This window comes from Vollenhovia emeryi, unplaced genomic scaffold (genome assembly GCF_000949405.1).
Source record: "Vollenhovia emeryi isolate VEMERY1.0 unplaced genomic scaffold, V.emery_V1.0 DF939173.1, whole genome shotgun sequence".
Classification (NCBI taxonomy): Eukaryota; Metazoa; Arthropoda; class Insecta; order Hymenoptera; family Formicidae; genus Vollenhovia; species Vollenhovia emeryi.
In genome coordinates, this window is record NW_011967193.1 from 504571 (window position 1) to 532469 (window position 27899).

At 39.3% G+C, this 27899-nt stretch overlaps 1 protein-coding gene across 1 annotated transcript in view; it reads right to left on the reverse strand.

The window, feature by feature from the left end:
• The window catches only part of LOC105563628 (connectin-like), a 141903-nt gene extending 127064 nt beyond the window's left edge, over nucleotides 1–14839 (reverse strand). The window contains exon 1 of the mRNA XM_012015365.1: nucleotides 14484–14839. The gene's annotated coding sequence lies outside the window, so the exon portion shown is untranslated. The remainder of the gene's footprint in view (nucleotides 1–14483) is intronic.
• Nucleotides 14840–27899: the final 13060 nt, after the last annotated feature.

The window sequence follows — 27899 nt, forward strand, 5'->3', positions numbered from 1 at the left end:
TTTTACTATTAAAATTAATAAAAACTCCATAGAATACCGAAACAAAAAAAGAGTAATAGAATTGACTTTAATACTCTTATTGATAATTGACAATAACTAATAATTCAAATACTTTAATAATATTAACAGTTTAGTAGATTTAGTATATTTAATATTTAGTTTTATTTAATATTTAATAATAGTATATTTAATAATTATCCTCGTTTTAAACATTTCATTGGTTAAAAATGACTAACATTCAAGTTTGTTTGATTTTCGTCAATATTTGCTACACGTTGGAAAAGATGAAGTGAACCGATAATTATAACGAACGACGTGTCAAGCTGCAAATTACCGGACGGGCGAGATTGTTTAAAACAATATTTCGCCAAGGTACTGTCAATAATCAACAGCCGACGGCTACTGTAAATTTGGGGCGATCGAATGCCATTATGCCATTTTCAGGATATGTGTTTGTCGATGCGCGATTATTCCGTTTTACGGCGACTGCTACAATACTTTACTGTCGTGGGATTAAACGGCCGTTGTTGCCGTCAGTCATAAAAATAACTAACGTGTCGCGAATGACAATGAATGAAAGCCTGATCGGCTACAGCTCGATAAAATCGACGTAATTTTGAATATTTAATGGAATAGTATAGTTCTATTATTCCACCAGAAATTATATACGCAATGGCCCCATTTACCATATACATTGTTAATAGTATACAATCAATAATTTAGAAAGCATTAAAGAGATTATTAAGCCTAATTATTATTAGGCTACACAGAAAAGAAGAATATTCTTCTTTTGAAAATACGTTCAGTTTCAACGTGAGAATCTTGAAATGAGATTATATTGCGTTAAAGGAAAAAAAACTTATTTGAATAAAACAATTTTATACAATTTAATCAAGAAAAATATATGCTTATTATAAGAATAATTTTCTTGAATGGAAAGGAAACAATATTGTATAGAAAATAACATATTTTCAAATAGAAGATTATGATAATTAAAATGATTCTATATCAAAATAACTATATGTATTCTTCAAGTGACAAATATAGTATTTAAATAAGACTGTAATATTGTTAAAATGTAAGATTATTAAATGCTTTTAAGAAGATTAGAGATTGTTGTGTATATACAAAACAATGAATGCGTTAATTTCCTTTAAGAGTTGATCTGACATTTATTTTTCTTTTGTGTACCTTCAGCTTGCCGAGACCTAAGTAATGATTTGGCGTTCTCGTTTCTATTTGATTTATATCCTAACGGTCCCGATTTAACTTTACTTGTTTAGAAAGTATTAAGTTATTAGTAAATAATTAATTAAGAAGCACTTGCAATAAAAGGTGATTAGTAGGTAATTAATAAGCACTTACAATAAACAATTGCATGCACGCATACACGTCTTCATTGTATATTTGTCGTAAATTGTTTCATTACTAATTATGCTACAAATTAATGTCACCTTTTAAAGATAAAGTGTTTCACAGAAAAAAATTCAATATTTGTCTTCAATTCAAATATAAAAAATAGGAGGAGCATAAATTGAAGAACTTGATAAGTAAAGGTAACACAAAACAATTTTCAAAACAAAATTTAAATTTAATGAAAAGATATTATCAGTACGTAGACGTGCAAAAAATGAAATTCTATTTTTGCAATCACGTGTAATTAGCACAAGGCAATTTTGAACTTACAGTATTAAATGTCATCGATATTCCATTTTATAATTAATAACATCACAAATGGAGCAATGTCCGTTAAAGGAAACTCAAGATAGAACATCTGGTACATTTAAGGATAAAATAAAATATTATAAAAAGGGATGACGTTAACTGACATCATTCGCAGGGAGCTTGAGAGGGGAGGGTGGTGAGAAAGATAAAAAACCAATCTGTAAATGGCTGCTGTTGAGTAAAATTGTCCTCTAATGTACATTACCAATTCAAATCAATACTATATGGAACATAAATATCTTTTCAGAGTAATATAATAAAATCAGCTGCAAAAAGAATTTGCGCCGAATAGTATAAAATTTATGCAATGCACAGCAGGAGATAAAATAGTGTGCGTAGTCTATATGCAAATTTAGAAATAATGTCTATTTTTATATACCAGAAGAACAAAACTTAAATATACGCATATAAAGAACTCAATTTACGGAGAATCGAATTTTTATTTAAGTCGAAAGCCAGCACTTTTTATGTAAGTTAAAAGCTGTCAAGTATCAGTCCTATAATTAATGTCATATTATTGCTTACTTAGAAAGTTAAATTTCACATTCGATATCTATTTATTTATACTCTTGCATATATACAGACACAATTGTGTTAAAAGTGATACCAATCCCATAATTTTATCCAATAATACATACAAGCAAATCTTTACTCGTCATATTGAAAATAATTTAATTAAAATGAATAAAACCGTAAAAAGCAAAACTTTTTCACGTGCAAACAAGCAAAACTTCTGTATATAATTTATAATATAAACAGATAGATAAAATGTTCTTGCTGCTTTTTTATAATGTCCAACATTATGCAAATTTCGCATTGTTTGACGCGAACGACGGTTCTATGGAACTCTCGGCGAAATGAGAACCAAATTTTCGGCATCTCCGTGTCAAATCTCGCTGACGCTGCCCGCGCAGTTTAAACAAACTACGTGGGAGCGAAGTCAACAACACGAAATGACAGGTCCACTATCCACGGCGGGGCGCAGATTTTATATATTAAATCGCGGGTCGCGTCACACATCGAGCAACCGGTAATGGATTTGGATCCGCGCGTTTCGATCCAAATATTTATTCATTATGATAAATGAAAAGCGCGTCGCGTTGCAGAAATCAGGCGATCGTCCACGAAATAGCGCTCGACACCCGCGCCATATCGAGGGTCGTCGAGAGAATCGCGTCGAATCGCGCAAATAGATCGAACAATGGCTCGCCATCGGACTCATGACACATGAAATTAAACGACCGTTATATCTTCCTAGAGCGCGATGTCTCGATTCACGAATCGATGAATATCAAAGTAGGAAATGAGCCAACGAAAAAACTCAGTCGCTGACTATTCACGATTTCGCAGAGGGCCATGAAAGAGGTAAAACGATATAAAAGAAGGGTGCATTATCCGCTTTAATATTGTAGCAAGTATATGCAGCTGATCTGATGTACTGCGACATTTAAATAATGACTTTAAATAATTTGATAGCATAAATTACGTGAATTAATAGCAATGAAATAACTCAGACCGCTAACAGTGTCGAGATTAATAAAGACGTTAAATAGATTTGTAAAAACATATATTTCGCCAAGTAGAATTAAAATCCGCCACGTACATATTTTTATCTATCGCCGCTCAAAGATATTTCATTGTTGGAAATTAAAGGAGCAATATATTACACGGTCTGGCAAAGCCTGCGATTAAAAATGTACATTGTGGCTGAAGTATACGTCCTCTCTCCTATCGCTCGCTCGGCTTGATTACTGTGTCCCCTATCACAGCGGGATCGAGGGCTCGCCCGCGGAAGACATCAGCTCGTTAGGCAACGGGGAACGATACTCCAACATTAATAAAGCCGCACACTCATGCCCCAAGTATTCCGCGAGTCGAGGCGGCCCACGTTTTAAACCTCGGATTACTCCCGCTTGCTTAATAGCCCATTAATATTCAAAACGCATGAAAATAACAAAAAAATTCTTATACAATTGTTCCGCCATACGTGGAATTTATTTCGACAGTGTATATCTCCAGACGGGGAGAATTTATACACCGTGGGCCAAAGGTAGAACGAGAAAAACTGAGAGAGGTAGTGCCGGGTGTGGAGGAAATGTAGAGCGCAAAAAGCCGCCGCGATCGACTTGAGATCAGCGGATATGCAGTAAAAAAGTAATAGACTAGGGGCTGGAACGGATATAAAGCGCCAGGATACAATCTCTCGTATATGAAGAGAAAAACAAGTCCGGCTGGTTCCGCGACCGAGAGATACATGTGAATAAAATACAGCAGGAGAAACGGAGATTAGCATATTCGTCCATTTGGAATTTCAATTATTAAAATTACGCAAACACGGATAGAATAGGAGACGGACCGATAACACGGCTCCGGTGACGAAAGCGCGAAGCTTAATGTATCCGAGAGATGGGATACATGAGAGATGGACTAGAGATGTATGACGTTCCTCTGTGATCGTTAAAACTGTTATCGCTTCGCAGACAGATTGAAACGGATTGTCGTCGGCTCGACGTCACGGAAAATGCCAAGGAAATCATCCAGAGCGAATACAAGAGACAGGCTGGGCTCGATATGATTAAATTAAAGAGCGAAGTAGATAAAAGAAGTGACATTCCTGCGAGCATAACATTATTTCGGTAAAACGCAGTATTACGTCCATTGTCGCCGATACGACATTTGAAAGAGCGCCAACTATTATATTAAAAAGTATACGGTCTACATTAGAATGTAAAAATTAATGTTATAATATTTAATCAAGTAGAACATGTAAAACTTTGTGTATTAATACACTTATTTTTTTAAGAGTTAGATACGTCATGTTTTCTCAGAAAAGAATTCTTAAATAAAATGAGACGGGAATGCACTCATTGTACACGCTGCACGCACGCACATGCAATCAAGTACGCATTATACAGTTTAACAAAAAAAAAACTAAAAAGTGTAAAAGAGAGTTAATTATATTCTCTTTGCAGTTTATTATGTTTAACATTTTTTTATGTTAATTTTATTATGTTTAACATTTTAGCGGCAGAAATACAATAATAATCGTTTAGTAAACAAAATTTATCTATAATATTTTATAGTATCATATTACATCACTAATTTTTAAAAACTTGATCTGAATATGAGGTAAAAAGAGAACTTTATTTGATTACAGTGATTACATGTGATACGTTTTATTATATTCGGGATTAAGTAGATTATTATTAGAATCAATCTTCAAATGGAATTCTCTCTCTTTGTTAAAATTAAAATCAATAAAAGCTTAAAATTAATTTCTGTAATTAAATATTGGACCTATTACACCTCACATAGCTAGTAAGGGGATCCTACATATTTCACAGAAGTTGCATCCACCATTTTGTCAATTTTAATATTGGATTCGTGACCCAGTATAAATATTGAGTTTTCGATCATCTAAAAACCTTGTGGTATAAATATTTGCAGTAATTTTTAAATTGATACTTTAACATTTATTACATTAATTTTACAATTTCACATTGTTAATTCAAATGTTGTTAATTCAAATTTGTGTTCTACAACCGGGAATATCCTTTTGTTTCATTAACCAATTAAAAACTATATATGAATTATTAGCAATTTTTATTTTGTAACTTTGTCGTATAATGTAAGGAAAATCAATATTTCATTAAAGACTTATGAATTTTTGTCTTCACAACAAATTCTTCTTTTGACAATCGAAAATTTGACTTGATATAACCTTTCCACTATACATACATAGTTGCAGCATAGTTAAAAAAAAAGTTAAAGAAATTGAACTTTTTGAATTTTTAAGAAATAAAAAATTTTTGTAATTAATCTTAATCTCGAAATTGTGACACAACAAAGCATTTTGAAGATCGGAATTGCATTCAGCATAGAAGGCCAAAAAAAATAAAACTCTCTTGAAGTTGAAAAGAAACAAGTTTCTTTTGTTGTGTTACCGGTTCGATCGAGTCTTTAATATTACTTAACAAAATGAGTATTGAACAAGAGAAAACAGGTGGATGACTGGTTCCGAATAAAATACAAAAGAATGTTGTGATAACATTCAGAAATAGATTTTAATTGAAGTAGATCACTAAACGACGATTTCAATTGAACATGTATGTGTGAAGTGTACAAAGAAAATATGCTATACATCGTATGCAAGTGCATGCCTGGATAAATCAACGTTATTCACTGTGCCATAATATCGTTTCAGTATCGCGATAATATTCAGTGAAATATTTTCATTAGTCCAAATGGGATGGTCATATCCCCCCGTATTATATGAACAGTTTTACAACGAGCGAAATATTTTTAATAATAAATTAGGTTTTTGAGCTCTTCTGATATCAAATTTTCAAATATTGAATTGTTAATTTTATCAATTAATAGTTTACAACTTTAAATCCTCGGAAGATAAATAAAAATAAGTGTGATTTAATTCAATTCTTTAAATTCTATAATTGGAGAATTTACTTCAATCCTTTAATTTTCTCTAAATATATAAATACATATGTAACAGTGCATAATATTCTAATATTTGGGGATTATTAATAGCATTTTAGGTACGCATTATCACAACATATACAGAGTGTACTAAAACCACCGGATATCCTTTTAACCATAGATTCTTCAGAGAATTTCAAGACAAAAATTTTAATACAAAAATATCGAGGCTATAACAGTTTTTATCGCCATGCCTGAGCGCGCGAAATCTCAAGTCTATTATTTGTGAAATATAATCGCTTATTTTTTAAAAGGTATTATAGCCTCGACATTTTTGTATTAAAATTTTCGTCTTGAAATTGTCTAAAGAATCTGTGATTAAAAGGATATCCCGTGGTTTTGATACACCCGGTACGTTAATATTGTTCTACATACATAAAATTATCTATGTTACTGTAACAGCGTTTGCAAAATGCATTCGAGTAATATAATTGAAAATCAAAACCGCCCGTCTCACAGAGAATGGCAAAACATATAATCGCACGTGCATAAATTCTAAGAGAAAAGAACCTCGGTAAACTTGAAAATGCACGTCGAGTGCAGTCGCATCAAGCTCCGTGAGAAAGCAAAGAATACAAAAGGGGGGCCCTCGTTCACCGAAAGGGTAGCGGGATAATATTGGCAATGTAGCGTATCCGTACATGGCCAACGTACTGTTACATGCATATACCGAGCTCTATATCGCACGCATTATGTGTGACGCTGATTAGCGACATATATTCTCGCGCACCATTTAGGATTATCTCACGCGTCCTTGCGGATCTTCTAAATATGATAAGTATGTATTTTAAGCCTGTTTAAGCCAACATCAACGTGTGCCAGAATCCCCAACCGGAATAATCCACGAACAATCGAGATAAACATCTCCCCCTTTTTTTCCCCTTGTATAGGGTGTCACATAACTCACGACGTTAATTCTGTAGTGACATACTCTCTGAAGAATATAAACTTGACCTTTCCTCTTAAGTGTAGGAAATATCGATTTTAGGGTTCAAAAATATTGGGGAGAATCTCATTTTTGTCTCTCGATACGTTTACTTGCAAAACGTCGTGTTTGTTTTTTTTAATAAAAGCGTTGGCCAATGTAGATAGTTTTAAAAAACTACACATCATTGGTTTTAAACTACCGGCAATATTAAATATATTTGTGACTTATTTTTGTCATTTTTAATATTTTCTTCAGTCTTTCTTCGATCAACACTTTTATATTACGAGCAATGACGAAAGTGGGAAACGCTTCTCACCTGCGATATGAAAGTCTAACACTTTTCGACGAGTTTTACCAATTTCGTAGACAGAAAAAAGACCAAACGTGGATTGACAAAGGAATTGGATTAAATTTGAAAACGTCACAGATATGTGAAATATCATTCTCGAGTCTTTGATAACTTTCAGAAGAAATGAAAGCATGTTTTAAAATAGCTGAGGGGATACTGAGATGAAAATAATGGGAGGATAATAACCAATTGTATAATGAAATTCTTTGAACAAGAATTTCCGCTTTTAGTAGCTTAATTGAAATAACGCATCTCTATTATCGTCGTGGAGTCACTGCCGCGTTACGGATTCATTCGATATTCGCTGCGCTTCCATCGAATGTCGATGCAATAGCATTAACTAATATATACGAGAGGCCGAGAATCATACAGTCGTTTAATTTGCACGCAGCGCAGATCCTGCGCTGCGTTGCGCTTTTGCGCGCGCGGCTGATCAGAAATTGAGTGGGAATTCAGAGACGGGATTAGTTCGACGATCACATTCGAAACGGATTACTATGCTACTCGCGCAATCTAATCGCAATACTCGCTTTGAGACTTAAAGAACATTCGAATCGATCGATCCGATTAAGAAAATCCGTGAATAATTTTTCAGATTTCCCGCTCGCGTATTTTAACGATAAGCTACTCGTGTCTTTTAGATAGTGCGACTTTTTAGCAAATCAAATAGTCGACTCTCTGTATTTCTACTTTCATTCTTCTTTTTTCTAATGATAACGATACACATTACTGGCAGTTTTGATAACAGAAGATCGAGATTTGTTGTTTAAGTTGGTTAAGTACATTGCAGATAGCTTTATTGCCTATTGTTACGAAAGCGAGGGGAGTTTTCGCAGTGACAAAACGTAATTTTCTTTTATCTTTTTCGGTTATACTAGAAATATTTAAAAAAAACCATAAGATCAATTTTCTGTTAAACAGGACCAGCGCAGATACAAATAATAAATTTGATAATTGTTATAAAACATATGAAATAGCGTTTACTGTAAAAGGATTTACAAGAACCGACGAGAACGACAGAAATTATAACAACCTGTAATAAAAATCACACGTCGTATTGTCTCAGGGCGTAAGTTTCGCGAGGCACACTTTGTCTAAAAATTAAAAGAGAAAGTCGCAGGGAAAGCAAGTTGAAAGTTATCGAGAATAAATTGTAGCCGCCCTTTTCCACGAGTTCGCAAAGAATACATTTTCGCGATATTTGTACTATCTATAATAGAACGTCGCAGACATATTTCGAGTTAGCTCGTTACCTCGTCAACGTATCAATATCCATTATGTGAACAACGGCCATCGCGGAAACCTGATCGCTATCATCATATATTTATGAAGACTTGAATTTAGTTTAGTGGGCATTCCATAATGAGATTACGTTGAATAATATGTAACAATATTGAAAATTCATCATAATTTCACATTAATAAACCACAGAGAAGTGAGATGTGGGGAGCTCAGGAATAAATCTCCCTCCTGTTTCTCCTTATTATTCAACATGATTTGAATAATACGCGAAAATCGACCGATAATCCATACGTGATGTCGCCTCGGATACGAGGAGGGAGGAGGAGGAGATCTTGGCGTATTAATATATACCTGAGGAAAAAAAAAAGGCGAAGGTTCATTGCACCGTACGCGAATTCTTTGTCCTTTCAACGGCAATGAATGTGACTGTATTTGCGTCGCGACACGCAAAGAATCGTAGCAGCGTGGGCTTCTCTCGCGTCATATATATTTAAAAACCGGAGCGCCTTTCCTACGGAGCCGCTCTTTCATTATTTTTTAACCGAAAATAAAATAAAAAGGAGCAAGGGGGGGGACGCGCCCTGTGTGCGCATCCAACCTTCCGGGAGTGTCGGAATTCTCGGCGGGAACGGAAGAAGCTCGGGTGAGACGATCTTTCCACGTTGAAACTTGGCCGGCTTGCGGCACCGAAAGGATGAGGCTAATTCACGCTGACGAGATCTGACAAAGATATAATGCCGCTGCAGCCGCTTGATAACCCGTGGATTTTTAATGCTCAATTTTGAGCGCCCGCGCGCGCACGCGAGCGCGCGCAAGTTTATTTCCGACGGAGTGCATATTAGCGGTTCTCTATAGCAAAATATCTCCCACTATTCGCTCTATCAATCTCCGTGTAAAGCAGTTATTACTCTTGATAACATGTAATTTCGTGTAAAGCACAGGCTCAAGACGCGCGGGAGACACAATTGAAACGATCCGCCGAGTAATCTACGGGAAATAATTTATCAGCGTAATACGAGTCTTTTGTTGGAAAAATTGTTGCAAGAAACATTAGGTCTTTGAACCATTAATTTTATCGGCGCACGGTTCATTCTTGACGCGAGTAATTAATAGCAAGAAGTATCCGGAAGAAGCAAGTGAATGACTATGCAGTGTTAAACGGTAAAAGAAAAATTTCTTAACCGCCTCAGTGCCAAGAAGCGCAATCGCGCTTCACCCGGCTATTAGGAAACGGCCAACGAGCACTGGTGCTTTCCTTTCCGTCTCGTTATCCGACGTAAGTTGTTCCAAGATAATTCAATTTATTAATCCTAGATTGCGGTAGAGAGCATTAAGCGGACTTGCAACTTTCCGCGCGGATCCTCGCGGCCTTGGCACGCGGACGAATTAACGGCGCTAATTGTAAGATTCAACCGAAGCTTCCAACAGTAGAATAAAAAGTAATAACACTTGAAGGGATAATAAATGCGTGTGTGACATTTTTCGCTTTCGAAATGACGAGTACTTGAGGTATTCGATCACCACGCGAGTTCAGAAACAAATGCGTACCAGATGCAAAATATATCACGGATTTTAATCGAAAAATGTCACCGGGTGAAACCTGGTCGCGAAACAATGTGATAAAATAGTTGGAAATATTCAGGGAAAAACGCCGAGGAATATTTGTTCGCTGCGATCGTACTTTCTAGATTTTTCGCGCACTCTTTCTTCTCCCGCACACAGCTCCTTCAAAAGCCCTTTTCCCGCCCTCCCTCTCACCCTGTCAAATATACAAAGGTGTTCCGGATCAACCGCGATATAAAGGATATATTTCTTTTCAATTGCGGATTCCTCGGCCATTGTCGAGCCGATCTTTTCCTTCACGAAAAACGCCGCGGACGAGTTATTTTCCGGGTTAGGAGGGAAAATGAAAAGGCTCCTCGTGAAACGCATTCTCCCCTTTGTACAAGTGTTTAATTGAACCGTATTTACAAACTCGCGTAATTACGCGCCGCGGAAACGAAACTCACTTATTCGCGATTTTATTCCATGCTCGTTCGTTTATTATCCTCATTTAAAGACGTTCATCGGGTGCGTTCGTAAGCCAAAAGTTCTCGCCCACGTTTCTTTCCGTACGGAAACATTCTATTTCGTGGTCAACAAATACGTTTAAAAAAAATGTGCGCAACCGGATAAATTGTACATCGTTCACTGTACAATCGTACATTGTCGATAATTATTTGAAGCGTTCCGATTTGTTTATATAAAATAGTATTAAAACAGTAAGCTCGTTGTCAACCCAACTGGCAAATTTTATCGAATTTATTGAATAAAATTTCAAATCACTGTCGTAATTTTTAATAATTACCGGTGACTATAAGTGACACTTTTTTTTCGTAAAAAACAAAATGTTTCTAGATGCAGAGAGCACACTGTAGATTAGGCTTTAGCGTAAATAACACGCACTACACAATTAACGCAGCTCTGCGTATTATACGCGTACACTAGCACGCTTTGTGAAAAACGAAGACCGGGCAATGTTGCCTCTGTGAATGTATTGGCCGACACCCTTCGAAATATCGTCAGATGAAGAATTTCGGACTACAATTACGCATAAACAGTTACGTATCCCTATCTATGTCACTCCTGATATCGTTATGCATCATAGATTACTTTCTTACCAAAGTACAGAAACAGTTTCTATAAATTAAAATGTCCCCGTAGAACACGTTTCGCATATACCACACGAGATATGCTTTGATATTAAATATCTCGACTTCGGCACAGGCACGGTTTTTAAAATTGAGAAGGCACATTATAGATAACACTATTAATAGCACATGGTCCAAATTGGAAGCAAATACATATGGAATTGATTTACCGAGTAACGTCCTTAAGAGACACGTTAGAAGTTGAATGATTTTCAGATTAGCATAGCGTAGCAATGATATTCAAGTAATGTTCAAGTAATTTTCAAATAATATTCAAGTAATCAGCCGCTGCAGTGGCTGAGATAATCGAAAATAAAGTAACCGTCACGCCCGATCTACAATTATGCATAAACAGTTACGTGTCCCTATCTTGTAATATAGTATATCACTCCTGACGTCGTTATGCATCGTAGATTAGTTTTTAGCAAAATACATACACAGTTGAAAAATTTGTGTTACATTTAACAGACATCGCATGTGCCAAACGGTCCACACAAAATTTTGGGTTAATTTAACATAATATGGATATGTTAAATAATCGCACTAATACTCTGTTAATATTTTAACACAAAATAAATGCAAATCTCAAAATAATTTGAAATAAATTTGGTGTAAAACTACCATACTTTCAATGACAAAATGAATTTAAGAAATGTAATTTTTACATTTTACAGACGTAATAAGTCGAATGACGGTTCGAAATCACTCTCACTTATGTTATTTAGAATAAAATCATAATTTTACTCTGTAAATTTTAACAGATAAATCTTGTTACCAATAATATAAAACATATGCATTGTGTAAAATCAAAAATTAAGTACACATTGCGTTGTTTTAACATTTCTTTTCGGTTATTTTTATAATTTTACATTTGAGGTCAATTAACGCACGAGCAATATGTTAAATTAACACATAAATGTGTTAAACGTTTAACACGATAATTTTAACCGGCGCTTTTTTTAACAAGAAAACACAAATTTTCCAACTGTGTAAACAATTTCTATGGCAATAAATAAAAGTATCCCCGTAGAACACGCTTCGCCCGTACCACACGAGTAACTTTGATATTGAATATCTCGACTTTGGTACAAGCACGGTTTTTTAAAATGAGCAGGCACATTATAGATTAACAGCACATGGTCCAAATTGGAAGCAAATACAAAGAGAATTGATTTGCCGAGTAACGTCCTTAAGAGACGCGCTAAAAGTTGAACGATTTTCAGATTAGCATAGCGTCGCAATGATATCTAAGTTATAACCGCTGCAGTGGCCGAGACAATCGAAAATAAAGTAACCGTCAAGCCCGATCTACAATTACGCATAAACAGCTACGTGTCCCGATCTTCAATTTCTATCGCAATAAATTAAAATGTCCCTGTAGAACACGCTTCGCCCATGCCACACGAGTAACTTTGATATTGAATATCTCGAGTTTGGTACAGGCACAGTTTTTGAGCAGACACATTATAGATTAATAGTACATGGTCCAAATTGGAAGCAAAGAGAACTGATTTACCGAGTAACGTCCTTAAGATACGCGTTGAACGATTTTCAGTTTAGCACAGCGTCGCAATGACATCGAAGTAACCGCTGCAGTGGCCGAGATAATCGGAAATAAAGTAACCGTCAAGCCCGATCTACAATTACGCATAAACAGTTACGTGTCCCGATCTTCAATTTCTATCGCAATAAATTAAAATGTCCCTGTAGAACACGCTTCGCCCATGCCACACGAGTAACTTTGATATTGAATATCTCGACTTTGGTACAGACACGGTTTTTAAAATTGAGCAGGCACATTATAGATTAATAGCATATTGTCCAAATTGGAAGCAAAGAGAACTGATTTACCGAGTAACGTCCTTAAGATACGCGTTGAACGATTTTCAGTTTAGCACAGCGTCGCAATGACATCGAAGTAACCGCTGCAGTGGCCGAGATAATCGGAAATAAAGTAACCGTCAAGCCCGATCTACAATTACGCATAAACAGCTACGTGGTCCCGATCTTCAATTTCTATCGCAATAAATTAAAATGTCCCTGTAGAACACGCTTCGCCCATACCACACGAGTAACCTTGATATTGAATATCTCGAGTTTGGTACAGGCACAGTTTTTGAGCAGACACATTATAGATTAATAGTACATGGTCCAAATTGGAAGCAAATACAAAGAGAATTGATTTGCCGAGTAACGTCCTTAAGAGACGCGTTAAAAGTTGAACGATTTTCAGATTAGCATAGCGTCGCAATGACATCGAAGTAACCGCTGCAGTGGCTGAGATAATCGAAAATAAAGTAACCGTCAAGCCCGATCTACAATGCGCTCTTCGCGTCTATTTTGTAGCCAACAAATGGTTTAAAAAGTTATGAAAGTTGATAATTTGTACATTGTACAATCGCACATTGTTGATAGGTTTTTTTATTTGCTTATATAAAATAGAATGCTTCCAGCCGCAAAGAGCGCATTGTAGATCAGGCTCGGAAACAACGATGCCGCGCGAGAACCGGCTCGCAATTACGATCGCGACGGAAAGGAAGCGATTGGGAGGCAATTTTTCAATTTTTACATCTCTGGATACGTGTCGGCAGTGCATTAAGCGTAACAAAACCGACCGTCAAAGCAGCTATCGCGTGTCGAAAAACAGACGTGCCGAGCGAAACACAAAATTCATTCTATTTTTAATCCCGCACCGCTATGGAGATTTATTCGAAATGTTTCTCTAAACTGGTTAAATCCGGCAGAGCGGAGCTGGATTTTTCTCGCGTAACTGCGTTCCAATCGGTCAAAGGATCCACAATCGGAAAAGGAACGCTGACCGAGGAAACTAACCCCGAGTTCAATCGCCGGTGGGACAAAGGAAAAGGCTAATGAGTGGGCGCAGGGCGGCTCGTCGTTTACATTTTAGTTGGCGCGCGAATGCGACGGAGACGAGCGGACGTTCGCGCGAATTTTCGCGCGTACGGGAGCCAAGGCGCGAGATCGCGCGCGGCCCGAACTCGAGATAAAACTTGACGCACCCCCGGACGGGAATATAAAATATTGAAAGACTCACCGGTCGGTCCCCACGTCTCGCGGATCCGGTGTCGGCAGGAACTCACAATCGACTCGCGTCGCACTTACGGGTTCGTAACCGCGCGCCCGACGTCACGCGAAACGTTCACCGCGTAGCCGCGTACCCAAAAGAGAGAGATGCGCGTTCGTTCGCATCTAAAATGCAACTTAAACCGTAACCCGCGCTTTGCCACCGGCGCCTGCGACGGCACGGAGCACTGGAGGGGAGCGGTGGAGAGAGAAGGAACGCCGCGTCGTTTCTCCCGCTCGGCACCAGGCGGCGCTAGTGCACCAACAGTCACGAGTACGAGCGATATCGTGGATCCCCGCGTTACCGACGGGATTCGCGGGATAATGTACCGGCGCGTCGTCGAGGATCTCTCTAGCTGTCGCGAATAAAATCGCAAGTCCGCATTGCGGGTATAAATTGCGTGAAACTTTATCGGCAAATAACTACTTGTTGATAAGCGCAACGAGCTCGGTCCACAAGGCTGGTTTTACATTGGTCGTCTCGTAATGTCGCAAGGGTCGTAGATTGGTTCTAATCAGTGAACTCTATACATACTGGAATGAGTGATCTATTGTTTTGGCTGTTGCCGAGAGAGAGGTGCGTTTGGGTGAATCCTTGTCTCCTTCTAGTACTACCTGATTGGATAGTCGCACATAAATGACGAGAAGAAGGGCGTCATTTATATGCGATTATCCAATCAGGTAGTACTAGAAGGAGACAAGGATTCACCCAACGCACCTCTCTCTCGGCTACAGCCAGAACTATAGATCACTCATTCCAGTATGTATAGAGTTCACTGGTTCTAATTCAACACTGATTGGTCGAGTCTAGGGCAGACAAGATTCGAAAGAATTCGAAGCTTCCAAGTGGACTTCGAAGTTAACTTCGAAACATTGGAAGCTTCGAAACCGAGGCGCGATTTATAAGAGGTCCGATTTGGGATTATATGTATGTGCGCGATTTAATAGGAGTCTTTTTAATCTTGCACATACATATGCGAAAATGTGTATAGAAGATAAGAATATAACCCACCCGGATTTTGAGAAATAAGAAGGGATCAACTTATTTCGTACAACACCTTACTTACATACTTCATTAAAGTGGCCAATGCCACTCACCTCGTCGTATTCCTTCGTCGGGCCAGATTGGACCTACCATTCGTTGCTCCTGGCCATGCAGTCTGATCATTTTGACCAGAGATCAAGAAGGAAGAAAATTCCTTCCGTAATCGGTTTATTATCGTCACCGACAAATATTTCGTACGGTTCAAACTGTATGCGATCGACGATCGTATCGAAATGCACGACCACGATAAGTTAAGTAAAGAAGAAAATTAATTAAAAAGTTTTTCTGTATGAAACTAATCAAATATGTCATTACTTTCGTTATTTATTCGAGAATAGATAATGACTGTCTCTTCGTGACTCAATCTCTAATATTTTAATGACATTCCGCGATAAATTTAAACTTATAATATAAATGAAATTAAACAATTAATAACTTCTTAAAAATTTTCTAAAAAACTGATCGCGAAGACCGACCGCGAAAATACGAAGATGCGTGTGTAACTATGCATGTATTAATGCGAGACGCATCTTGAAAGTGTATCGCGAGATACACATACGGGATAAATGACGTGAGACCCAGAGAAAAGAAACTTTCCGTACGATAGATAGACGGACAATTGAATATTCTAGTAAAGCAATAATATCAAATAATGTGTGAAAATAATATAAAGTTTCAGCGTTCTCGACCAAATATTAGAATCTCACGTCATGTTTTACTTTACACATAAATTTGTTAATGCAAAATGGATAGGCTACAAGGGAAAATATGATATACCGCAACGGGGCATCCGACCCTCCACAGTAAAAATCACGGTCACTCCCTTTCGATAGATAAAATATATAATAAATATAAAATTAAATTGTACTCCATCCATTTTGAGGCAACGTATCTACGAGATATACTAATCTACGAACTACGATCTACATTCTACGATCTACGAGATGTAGATACGTTGCCTTAATAAAAAAGTTTTGTACTTACCACCCGATGCGCAGCAGCGGAGTTAGATTCTGTAACGTTGATTCTGTAACACACAAAAAATAGAATTTATTAAATCAGCTTGTTCAAGAAAATTAAATTGTAAAATGTAAGTAATTCTTATGCATAATAAACGTTTTATTTGGTTGGATATTTGTATGATTAATTCCCAAAAGATTTTTCGCAAAAGATCTTCACCAGAATGAACTTTTATCAAATTTTTAATTATTTCTTGTTCTCTACTTATTTTTTTCTAAATTATAGAATTATGCGTTTATTTTATGACAATTATTATGTCTAGACATAATAAAAATTGTATGAATTACGTCTTGACATAATTTTAATTTGATGAATTAAAATTATGTCAAGACGTAATAATAATTGTCGAACGTAATAAAAATTGAGTGAATTAAAATTATGTCAAGACATAATAAAAATTCGGAATTATTTGTATGTCAAGACATAATTTTAATTCGTGAAATTAAAATTATGTCGGGACATAAAAATAAGTCCGAATAATTTTTATTATGTCTTGACATAATTTTAATTCACTCAATTTTTATTATGTTCGACATAATTTTAATTCATTAATAAGAATCGCCATTTTTCTTACACAATTATTTTTTGAAGCTTTTATATCGAGTAGAATATTATCTATGCTATTAAAAAGTAAAACGGCATGCCATAAAAATATGTGGCTAAAAAGGTCGCTTTTGTGCAAAATCAAAGTTACCGTAAGTTCCTCCGCCGGTGCCCGATGCCCTTGCCGGGGCCTCCTCCTCCTCTCAGGCTGTCCTCTCGGGTGGCCGGCTGCGTCGGTTTCCGTCGAAGCGACACTAACACTAACACTCACTCGCGCACTCGGTCCTCTTCCTCCTTTCGCGAACAGTCAGAGATAAATTGTCAATCGACACGGAACGCGACGACGCCCGAGAAAAACGGCCATATTCAAATCCAGACACGGCGCAGCGAGCAACCGGCCGCGAATGGCGCAACGAAACACTTCGCAATCCCAGTATCTTCGTCTCGACGGCTCCGCCTCGAGTGAATCGCGCGACACATCCACTCTTCGTCCTTTTTCTCGCAATCGATCAATGTCTCTCGATCCGTAACCGACACAGCCGCTACGCATTCGTTCCGACAAACTTAATACACTCGCGAATCGTTGCGCGCGTAACCGACGATTCCCGCGGAAAGAGGAACATGGGTGCCAACCACACGCGGAAAATGTCACAACGCGGCGAGTAACTCGCGGACGCTTCCTGTCCGCTCGAGAATCTTCGGGCGAATTAACCGGCCGCCGGCGCCGAGTCACTTCGTCGCACAGGTACGTCGAACGCCGAACGAAAAATGAATCCACAGTATCACTTGATAACCGGCGCGGAAGGTAACGAACGTTGTTTCCGAGTCTTGAGAATCCGTTCGTTATTTCCTCGCCGTGCTCGCTCAGTTACACCGCCGGCTGAGAGACGTCGAATGCGATTGGTCGATGCGCGGAGAGAATGGCACTCGGCGGCTCGCACGAAATACGTCTTATCGACTAGAGATCCCTCGAGCGAGTGACTCCCGCTTCACCTCGGCACGTACGTTCGAACACCGAACGAGACACAATAGACGATCGCGCACCAGCCGACGCGGAAGGTAATAAATGTCGTTTCCGAGTCACGAGAATGCGTTGGAAGCGCGCGCTCAGTTGCGCCGCCGGCCGACAAACTTCTAGAACGATAGGCTGATTCGAAGGGAAGCCGGAGAGAATGGCGTTCGGCGGCTCGACCGTGCGACGCACGAAACACGTCCTATCGACTCGAGATCCCGCGGGCGACTGACTCCTAATTCACCTCGGCACGTACGTTGAAACGCCGAAGAAAAAACAATTGAGAATCACGCGTTAACTGAAGTGTATTGTAATAAAAACGTTATTTACGCTACTCAGTGTACGGCCAAGGGCACGCGACGGTACGGCGGCTCGAGCCGCCGCCGGCCGTGAGCCGGCGAGCGCGACTGGCTGGATCCGGGGGGCTCGCCGCGCGCGCGGCCAATCGCGCGCCGCGGCTCGTCGTGCGGCGGTCGGCGGCTCGACCGCGCGTAGCGCGCACTAGGCGATTTCTGTTAGTACGCGTTCACGCCCGCCTCCGTAGCTCGCGCGTGAAAAGAAGTTCGATTGCAGTGATTCGCGAACTAAATGTGTACCGAACATTCCGTTTCTTCTCGCGGCAACCGGCAACGAGCGGGACATCGTCGCTAAATGTGATAAACGCTGGACGCCGACGCCGGACGCCGTCGCTGGACTTTCCGACCCGCGGCCGTGTCCCCCCTAGCCTTTCCTTCCGTACGTATTTGGCGGTTCGCGAGTATTTCCGTGTTCAGTGAGTTTATTTGTGAGAAACAAGTGATTTGAGGCGAGACAGATCCGAATCTTGGTCTTTAATTACTCGCGCGGACTTCCGTGTCTTCCATTTTGTGAGGTTTCCGTGAACTCGTGTCGATTTCTCGCGAATATATCATTCCTCGCGCAGTGCGTGCAATAATGGACACAAATCTCATGTGAAAAGTGAGAGATCTTGAAGACGCCGTGCGTGAAATTGACAGTTAATCGATATTCGTCGTTCCGCGTGCATTTTGTGCGGTGAAACGGTAACTCGCGTCTTCTATTTCCGTCTCCATTTCTGCTTCGAGCGAGTAGCTTGCGCGGGACGAAGCTGCAATGAGTCTCTCGTTGAACGTAGTCGTAATTGATTGCCGATTGTTCGCGAAAGGAGGAAGAGGACCAAGTGCGCGAGTGAGTGTCAGGCAGATGGCAGAGAACAATCCGTAAACGCTTAAGACTGTCTCAGTCGTAGACGTAGGGCAAAGCAGTGGGAAACGTAAGTCGTATACAATAGCCTTTGACGGTTACGCGCGCAACGATTCGCGAGTGTATCAAGTTTGTCGGAACGAGTGCGTAGCGGCTGTGTCGGTTTACGGATCGAGAGACATTGATCGATTGCGAGAAAAAGAACGAAGAGTGGATGTGTCGCGCGATTCACTCGAGGCGGAGCCGTCGAGACGAAGATACTGGAATTGCGAAGTGTTTCGGTGCGCCATTCGCGGCCGGTTGCTCGCTGCGCCGTATCTGGATTTGAATATGGCCGATTTTTTCGTGCGTCGTCGCGTTCCGTGTCGATTGACAATTTAGCTCTGACTGTTCGCGAAAGGAGAAAGGACCGAGTGCGCGAGTGAGTGTGAGTGTTAGTGTTAGTGTTAAGGCTGATCTACAACGTGTCCTTTGCGTCTAGAAACATTCTATTTCCTAGCAAATAAATACGTTTACAAAATTTGGGCAAGTTGATAAATTGTGCATTATACATTGTACAATCGCAAATTGTCGACAAGTTTGTTAAGCGTTTCGATTTGTTTACATAAAATAGAATGTTTCTAGATGCAGAAAGCACATTGTAGATTAGGCTTCAGTGTTAGTGTCGCTTCGACGGAAACCGACGCAGCCGGCCATCCGAGAGGACAGCCTGAGAGGAGGAGGAGGCCCCCGGCAAGGGCATCAGGCACCGGCGGAGCTTACGGTAACTTTGATTTTGCACAAAAGCGACCTTTTTAGCCACATATTTTTATGGCATGCCGTTTTACTTTTTAATAGCATAAATAATATTCTACTTGATATAAAAGCTTCAAAAAATAATTGTGTAAGAAAAATTGCAATTCTATTAATGAATTAAAATTATGTCGAACATAATAAAAATTGAGTGAATTAAAATTATGTCAAGACATAATAAAAATTATTCGGACTTATTTTTATGTCAAGACATAATTTTAATTCGTGAAATTAAAATTATGTCGGAACATAAAAATAATTCCGAATTTTTATTATGTTCCGTCATAATTGTAATTCATCAAAATTTTATTACGTTCGACATAATTTTAATTCATTAAGTAAGAATCGCAATTTTTCTTAGACAATTATTTTTTAAAATTTTCATATCGAGTAGAATATTATTTATGCTATTGAAAGGTAAAACGATGTGTCATCCAATTTTTATTATGTTCATCAAATTTTAATTTGACGAATTAAAATTATGTCGCGACAGAATAATTATAATTTGATGAATTAAAACGATGTCTGGATAAAAATAATTGCGAATTTTTATTATGTTCCGACATAATTTTAATTCATTAACATGAATCGCGATTTTTCTTAAGACAATTATTTTTTTATTTTTTGTATTGAATGGAATATTTTTTATGCTATTAAAAAGTAAAACGGCTCGCCGTACCTATTTTTATTATGTTCCGACATATTAAAAGACTTGTATTAAATCCCTATTAAATCACGTCGCGGTTTTAACGAAAAACTTGCAGGTTTATTAACATAAAGTTGAAACGCGGGTAGGTAGAAAAATGGATAACTATACAGAGATAGCGGAATACGGATAGGTAAGGATTCAGGTAGGCGGGGACATTGGGACATAACTCCATAATTAAAAAGATACATAAGTAAAATGTTTTCTGTATATTACATTTCTGTACGACATTTCCTGCACATAGCACGGAACACAACCAAAACGTGCACATCTGCGTTATCCGCTTAGCTCAAACGTGGACATTGGCTACGTAGTTCATGTCCACGTTTTCAATGTCCACAGAGGACGTATCGCGTTCGAGGATCACGTTAATTAAACCGGGCCGAGGCAGCTCTCAGGCTTCTCTCTGCTATAAGTATGATTTTACTTCATTTTTATAAACGTTCGCAATTTTTAATAACTTAATTGTGTAACCAATTAAGAAATAAATTATAATATTAACGCATACATTTGTATAAAACAAAAGTATTTTAATTTTAAATTATAGATATTTTAATAACTTTTTAAAGCTTACAAGTAAACCAATATCCGGATATATTGAAAATTAAAAGCATTCCAATAATAATTCTGCATCTTTTTTTATTTCAATAAAACTTTGTTAATAACATGAGAACACTAAATAAAATAAAAATTGTAAAAAATTAATTAGAATTCATTTTTGCTTTCTCCAAGTTTCTATAAAAAATGATATTTCGCTAAAAAAAATTGAAAAATTGTTTCTTTTTGTAAAGTCAGGCACACGTAAGAATATAAACTAGAGAGTTATAAGCAGGATAAATTGATATTAATCCATCACAGTTGTAGATGTGGCTTATGAAAGCCAAATAGCGCTTTGCCATTTCGAAAAACGCGGTTACGTAATTCCTACACCCACGATAAAATAGATGTGGTAGCGTTGAGCATCAACACGGTAGATATACAAACAGAGACGACGTTGATCCATTTGACGCCCCCGTGCAGTATTTAAATCACCGCCCTTATATGTACATACATTGTGTAAAGAAAAGGGTGCATGTATATATGGAATAATTCAATAGTGATTTCTATTTTTATCGTAAATTGTTTACTTGTTATTCTACGAAAGACACCAATTCAAGTTCATGAAACTTTTCAGTCCACCTCATTATTAATTACAAAGAATATATTAATTGTTTAAACAATCTTTTGACAGGCAATCAATAGTTTAAATTAAAAAATTATTTAAAATAATCTAAATAATTTTGTTTTCTGAAATTTAATTAACTCTCAATATTATTAAATTTCCAAATATTACCAGGGTCGGGAAGTAACTCGTTGCTTGTAACGAAGTTACAGTTATAATTACTTTTTTTTGGCAACTCTAACTTAACTTCGTTACTTTCTCTTCATCTGTAACTGTAACATAACTTCATTTACATTTTTTCAATAACTAGTAACTAATTTAATAGTTACATTATAATTAAAAAGAAAATAAGTCATTCAAAAGAAAATAGATGTTAGGTGTGAAAGAAGAAAGAAGAAGATCATTGAATCTAAAGGTCGAGAATCGTAAAATACTCGAAAATGAACGCGCAAAATGAATAAAATTATGTCCAAGAGTTTCAGAATGCATAAAAGCCGCAAATCATAATTGCTCATTCAATTAATCCGTGAAGCTGTATAGCCCGGTGATTTGCGACTTTTGTGCATTTCGAAATTAATCGAAAAGAGATATTTCAATCCCATTGTATACAACGTACGCGGCGTTGGACGCCCCCCCCCGCCCTAAAAAAATTACCCCCATGCCACGCTTAATTCGTTTAATGTGTCCCGCCACCCGTGCATAATAATTAATCTTCCATTGTATTTCTGTGAAAAAAATAATGCAAAATCTGCGAGAATGAAGCCAATCAACTACGTGTCCGCAGGAGAATAGACTACTGCCGATACCAAAAAAGAAATAAAAAAAAAACAACGGTGCCGACGTACGTACAACAGCGCGCGCGATGTTCGAAACATTCTGCTTTGTAGAAAAATCACGCGATAGCTTTTTATAAATGTGATTCACTTTTAATCACATTTCCAATCATATTTCGACAGCTCGCGGTTGTCGTTGTCAGTCATGATTCGGTCATCATTCATACGTTCACTCTTATTCTCTTCAAACTTCATTATGTAAACAACCTTCGATACAAAACAGCGGTTTTCTACACCGTTTTTCCAAATAACGCAATTTCTTCTTACACGTATCTGCCGCGTAAAAAGAGAGCTGGGTGTATAACGTAACGTAATAATAAAAGAGAGCAAACCTAGTAGCTGCGAAGGGAGTATCGGTAAATAGTCATCTTTTCTCTCACGAGAGCCGCCTCTCTTTCAGCGCTCTAACAGGCGAAGAAAGTAAATACTTTGCGCAGACAAAAACAGAGCAAATAAAACGTTCTTATTCTCTTTTAGAGTACAATCGGAGACATCGTTGTCATCTGATACGCGTGCAGTTCGGCCGTCAATTTTCTTTGTAATGTTTTAGACACGTATCCCCGTGTCTGAATTGTTAATGGGACGGCTGAACTATTTTATTCTTCGTTAAAAGATTTGTGAAACGCGTGTTAGAAAATCTCCTCTGGAAGAAGAACGCGCCAAGTGTGTGATTAATGCACGCTGTAAAAAAATTACATGTGAAATTACAATTATTACAGTGGGTAATATTGGGACCATCTATTAAAGGTGTATATTTACATACGCCAGTAAATTTACACCTTGTAGGTACAATTATTACCCTGTACATAGAGGTGTGACATTTTGATGTAATTTTTTCGCACTTTTTGCATTTTGTTTTTCCATATTTTACGTTAGTTTGATGCTATTTTTTGGCATTCTTTGCGTTTTGTTTTTCCGGACTTTGCATTATTTTGATAATGTTTTTGATAATGTCGTGGTCAGAGGTGGGCAGGACTTCAATAAGACGACTTAGGTCCGGTTTCACCAACGTCGCTTAACTTTAAACTTAGTTTAATTCGTTCTTTACCTCTTTCCAACTGTTACTTTCGAAAGAGGCAACGAACGAATTAGGCTAAGCTTGAAGCTAAACAACGTTGGTGAAACCGAGAATAATTTACGACACTTATTGTTAGTAAGGCTAAGCATATGTTAAAAAATGTAACGTAAAACATAATATATTAAAATAGCGTGGAACAAATTGCTGAAATACATATTATTTTCGGGCTATAAAAGAAATAACAGGTCTAAAAAAAAGCAAACAAAAACTAGTCTTAAGCATAAATCTCTAAATCTCTTTGGTTTAGGATATGGATTGGCGTTAGAAATGTTTACTAAGGAAAATTGCGATTTTTGACGTTATATTGGACGCTATTTTGCGTGTCGAGGATCATTTTGCGTTATTTTGCGTTTTAACAACGTGTTAAAACGAAGTTGGGGACTTCAAAATGTAAAGAGATTACATTAAAAACGTCCCTGGGGCATTTTGCGATATTATGCGTATCACGAGACACGGTGGTGTCTCGCGTCACGTAAAGATAACATCAAAATGTCATACCTCTACCTACATAATAAGTAAACTGCTTGCTTTCAGTTGTGTAAATTTTACAATTTTTTTGTGATTCTCCATCACGTACAAACAAGTATTTACACAACAAAGAGTAAAGGTTTTTTTTGTAAAAGTACATAAATTTATATATTTCCGTTATTAATACTATTAATAGTGTAATCGCTACACTTATTATGTATGTAATTTTACATACTCGTTTTACAGTGTATTGAAAATCGTTTGGCTTGTAATGATGATTTTTTGTTTTAATTGTTAAATCCAAAACATTTAAACAATTAAAGTATTAGACAAGAATTAAATCGAGTAATTGATGATGTCAAAGGCGGAATTACGATTCAAGCAAGAAATTTCGATAACTCATCGAGGAGACGAGTGCTTGAAAGGGACTAAGGCTGCTTCCCTTTTAGGAGACACAAATACACACAAGTTAACACACTCGAGCACAGTTTGTCACTGTGAAATGGCGAAGAACAAGATTTGAAGAAAAGGTTTTGTCGAAAAAAGATTATATCGAAATACTCGGAGCGGACGCAGTGTCGAAAAGTGTCGATCGCGTTTGAATGAAATTCTAAATGGAAAGCGACACGTATCGATTTGTGCCAAAAATGTCGGCTGTGTTCTCTAAAAGGAAAGCAGCCTAAAATGTGTCCCTTTCTGCCCGTTTTACCTCATTTGTTTGTTATTTCGAGCAGAGCCTATTTTCCGACTTTTTAAAATATTTTTAATTTCTTATTCATTTTTTACAATCGTGTTAGAAATAAATCGTTCGGTTTAAAAAATGTACAATTGACTCTTTAAAATAAGCAATTATAAAACTCAGAAAATGTTGATTAAGAAAAAAAAACAGTCAATCGATCGTACGAGAAAAGGAACAAAAAGAGACTCGAATGCAACGAAAACAACGTTTAGACAACGTTCAGTTGACGAGAACAAGGAAGATGAAGATAAACGCTCTACAATCTGGACACCGTCCTTCGGTTCTCGCGGAGAATTTTATTATTTAAGTTAACAATAAGACTCCATAAACACGTTGGACTGCAGCAACGCGTGCAGCAACGTGTAAGCACGGCAAGGAATAAAAAAAATTTCAGTTTCAACGCAGGAAGCTTGCGGCAAGCTTCTAATTGGTCGACTCGCATCGCCGCACGCGTTACCGCAGCTCAACTATAGAGTCTCGTAGCGAAATCTGTTGCTTGCGCTAGTGCGCACCGAGTGCACACTAAGGCCAGTTCATAATCGATTTTTATATTTAACAATTTGAGTGGCTTCTTGCCACCAGTGGTAAAAAACCGAGGGGATTTTTTCATTTAACTGAGGGAATATTTCGAAAGTTCGAAGTCAACTTCGAAGCCTCGAATCTTCGAATTTTCGACTTTAACTTCGAAGCTGCAAAACTTGGAAAAATTTGCTCGTGCGTGTGGCGAATTTATTTGAAGAACAGTAAAAATACTGTAAATAAAAAGTACTTATTTATATATGTTGAAAAATGGGTAAGTACTTGTAAATTATAACTTTGAAGCACTATAACATGTATATTACATATTTGTTTAAGATCGCGAAATTAAATCTTGAAAAATAGTCAAGTAAATCAATTAAGTATTTTTAATGTTTTTTGAATAAATTCGCCACTTGCACGAATACATTTCTCAAAGCTTCGAAAGTTCGAATGCCGAAGCCTTCGAAGGAAATGACCAGTCATAGCGGACACAGGCCTTTAAATACCTCTTGAGAAAGTATTTAGTCAATTGAAAATGATCCGTACGGAAGTGCCAGGAAATATTGCAGGAGATATTTAAGATCCTCAAATATAAGAATTGACTGTGAAAACAAGCCTCGGCACGCACTCGGCGCGCGCTAGTGCGAGCGACCGAGATTCGTCTCTCGGCTTTGCACGACCGCTCGCTTCTCCCGATTCGAATCGCGCGCGCAAACGTCGGCGAGACGCGAGGCGGAGCGCCGCGGGCCCGCGAGCGTGGCGCCACCGCGCGCTCGACGGCGAGAACCGGCCGTCGGCTCGGCAAGGGGCGGGGCGGGGTGTCGCTGACGTCACGCTCGGCAAGGTCCGGCGGCGCTCGACTGGCCCGATCTCGCCCGAACGGGTCAATGTCTGAGGAGGAGGCATCGAAAAATCCAATGGTCGGTGTGGTGTTGCCGTGCTGCTGCTCGACGACGACGACGACGACGAGGAGGAGGCAGAGAGGTCGTCGCTGATCGCCGTGTGACCGTTCGACGTGTTTAACCACCGCCGCTGCGTGGCCCGCGGACCCGCGCGCCACTTTTTTTTCTCGTCCGCGCTCGATATCCCAGCGCCAATCGCGTCCATCGCGTCGTCGCGACACACCGAGGAAGCTGCTACGAGTAACTGGCCCTGCGTCGGCCTGTCCGGTTGCGACCCGCGACCAGCGGTAGTGAGAGAGAGCGATAGGGAGAGAAGGAAGGAGGGACGGTGGGCCGATTGACCACGGGCGTTGAACGCGAGGACGGCGAGGACGGGGACGGCAGGAACGTCGGCGACGACGGCGACGACGACGACGACGGCGACGGCCTCCCGTCGGGAAGAGAGCGCACCGTGATTTCCGCGCTTACCCGACTCGCATCGCGGCGGGTCGCGATGCAGCGGCACGGAGGTCTGTCAGACATCGGCGACGAGAAGCAGTAGAGTTAGCGCGAGGAATCCAAGTGAACAGCGAGTGGCGAGACTCGAGCGAGAGAGAGAGGGAGGGAGACAGACGTAGAAAGAAAGAAAGACAGCGAGGAGGAAGAGGACAGTGCGAGAGACGGCGCGAGGCAGAAAGAGAGAGAGAGAGAGAGAGAGAGAGAGAGAGAGAGAGCGGGACGGGACGAGGCGCGACGGCGCGAGTGCGAGGGAGAGAGATAGAGCGAGAGAGATAGGTAGACGAGAGCCACGGAGGGAGGCCCGACGGCGACGTCGTCGCCCGTGGAAGTGAGGATTCGCGCCGCTGCGTAACAGCGAGGAAGCGGCCGCGTTGCACGGGAGAGCAACTGCCGCGCCGTAAAAGCCGTCCCGAAAACGTCGGTCTATCACCGCCGCCGCCGCCGCCGCCACCGCCACGACGACGTTGGCACGCACCCCTCGTCGCTCGCCAGCGGCGCTCCGCAGCGTCGCCCTTCCCCCGCCGCCGTTGATTGGCTGGCGGTGCCGCGCTTTGGAGCCGCTCGCGGCCGCATCGCCGTGACAGCAGCGCGAGGAGGAAGCTAGACCGTCGTCGCCGAGAGAGTGCGCGTCAGTGTGTCGAAAAAGAGGGTGGTGTCGCGTACGACGACGACGACGTCGACGTGGAGGAGGAGCAGCAGCGCGCGAGAGTGGCCGCCTCTGCCTCCTCCGCGGAGAAGGTGCGCGGATCTCGCGTCGTTGGTGTCGCTGCGCGCGTATCGCGAGTGCGAGGAGGATAAGGTCAACCGCGGAGCAGTGCCGTCCGCGGTTTCGCGCTAAGCTCGTCGCCATCTCTTCCCACCCTTGGCACG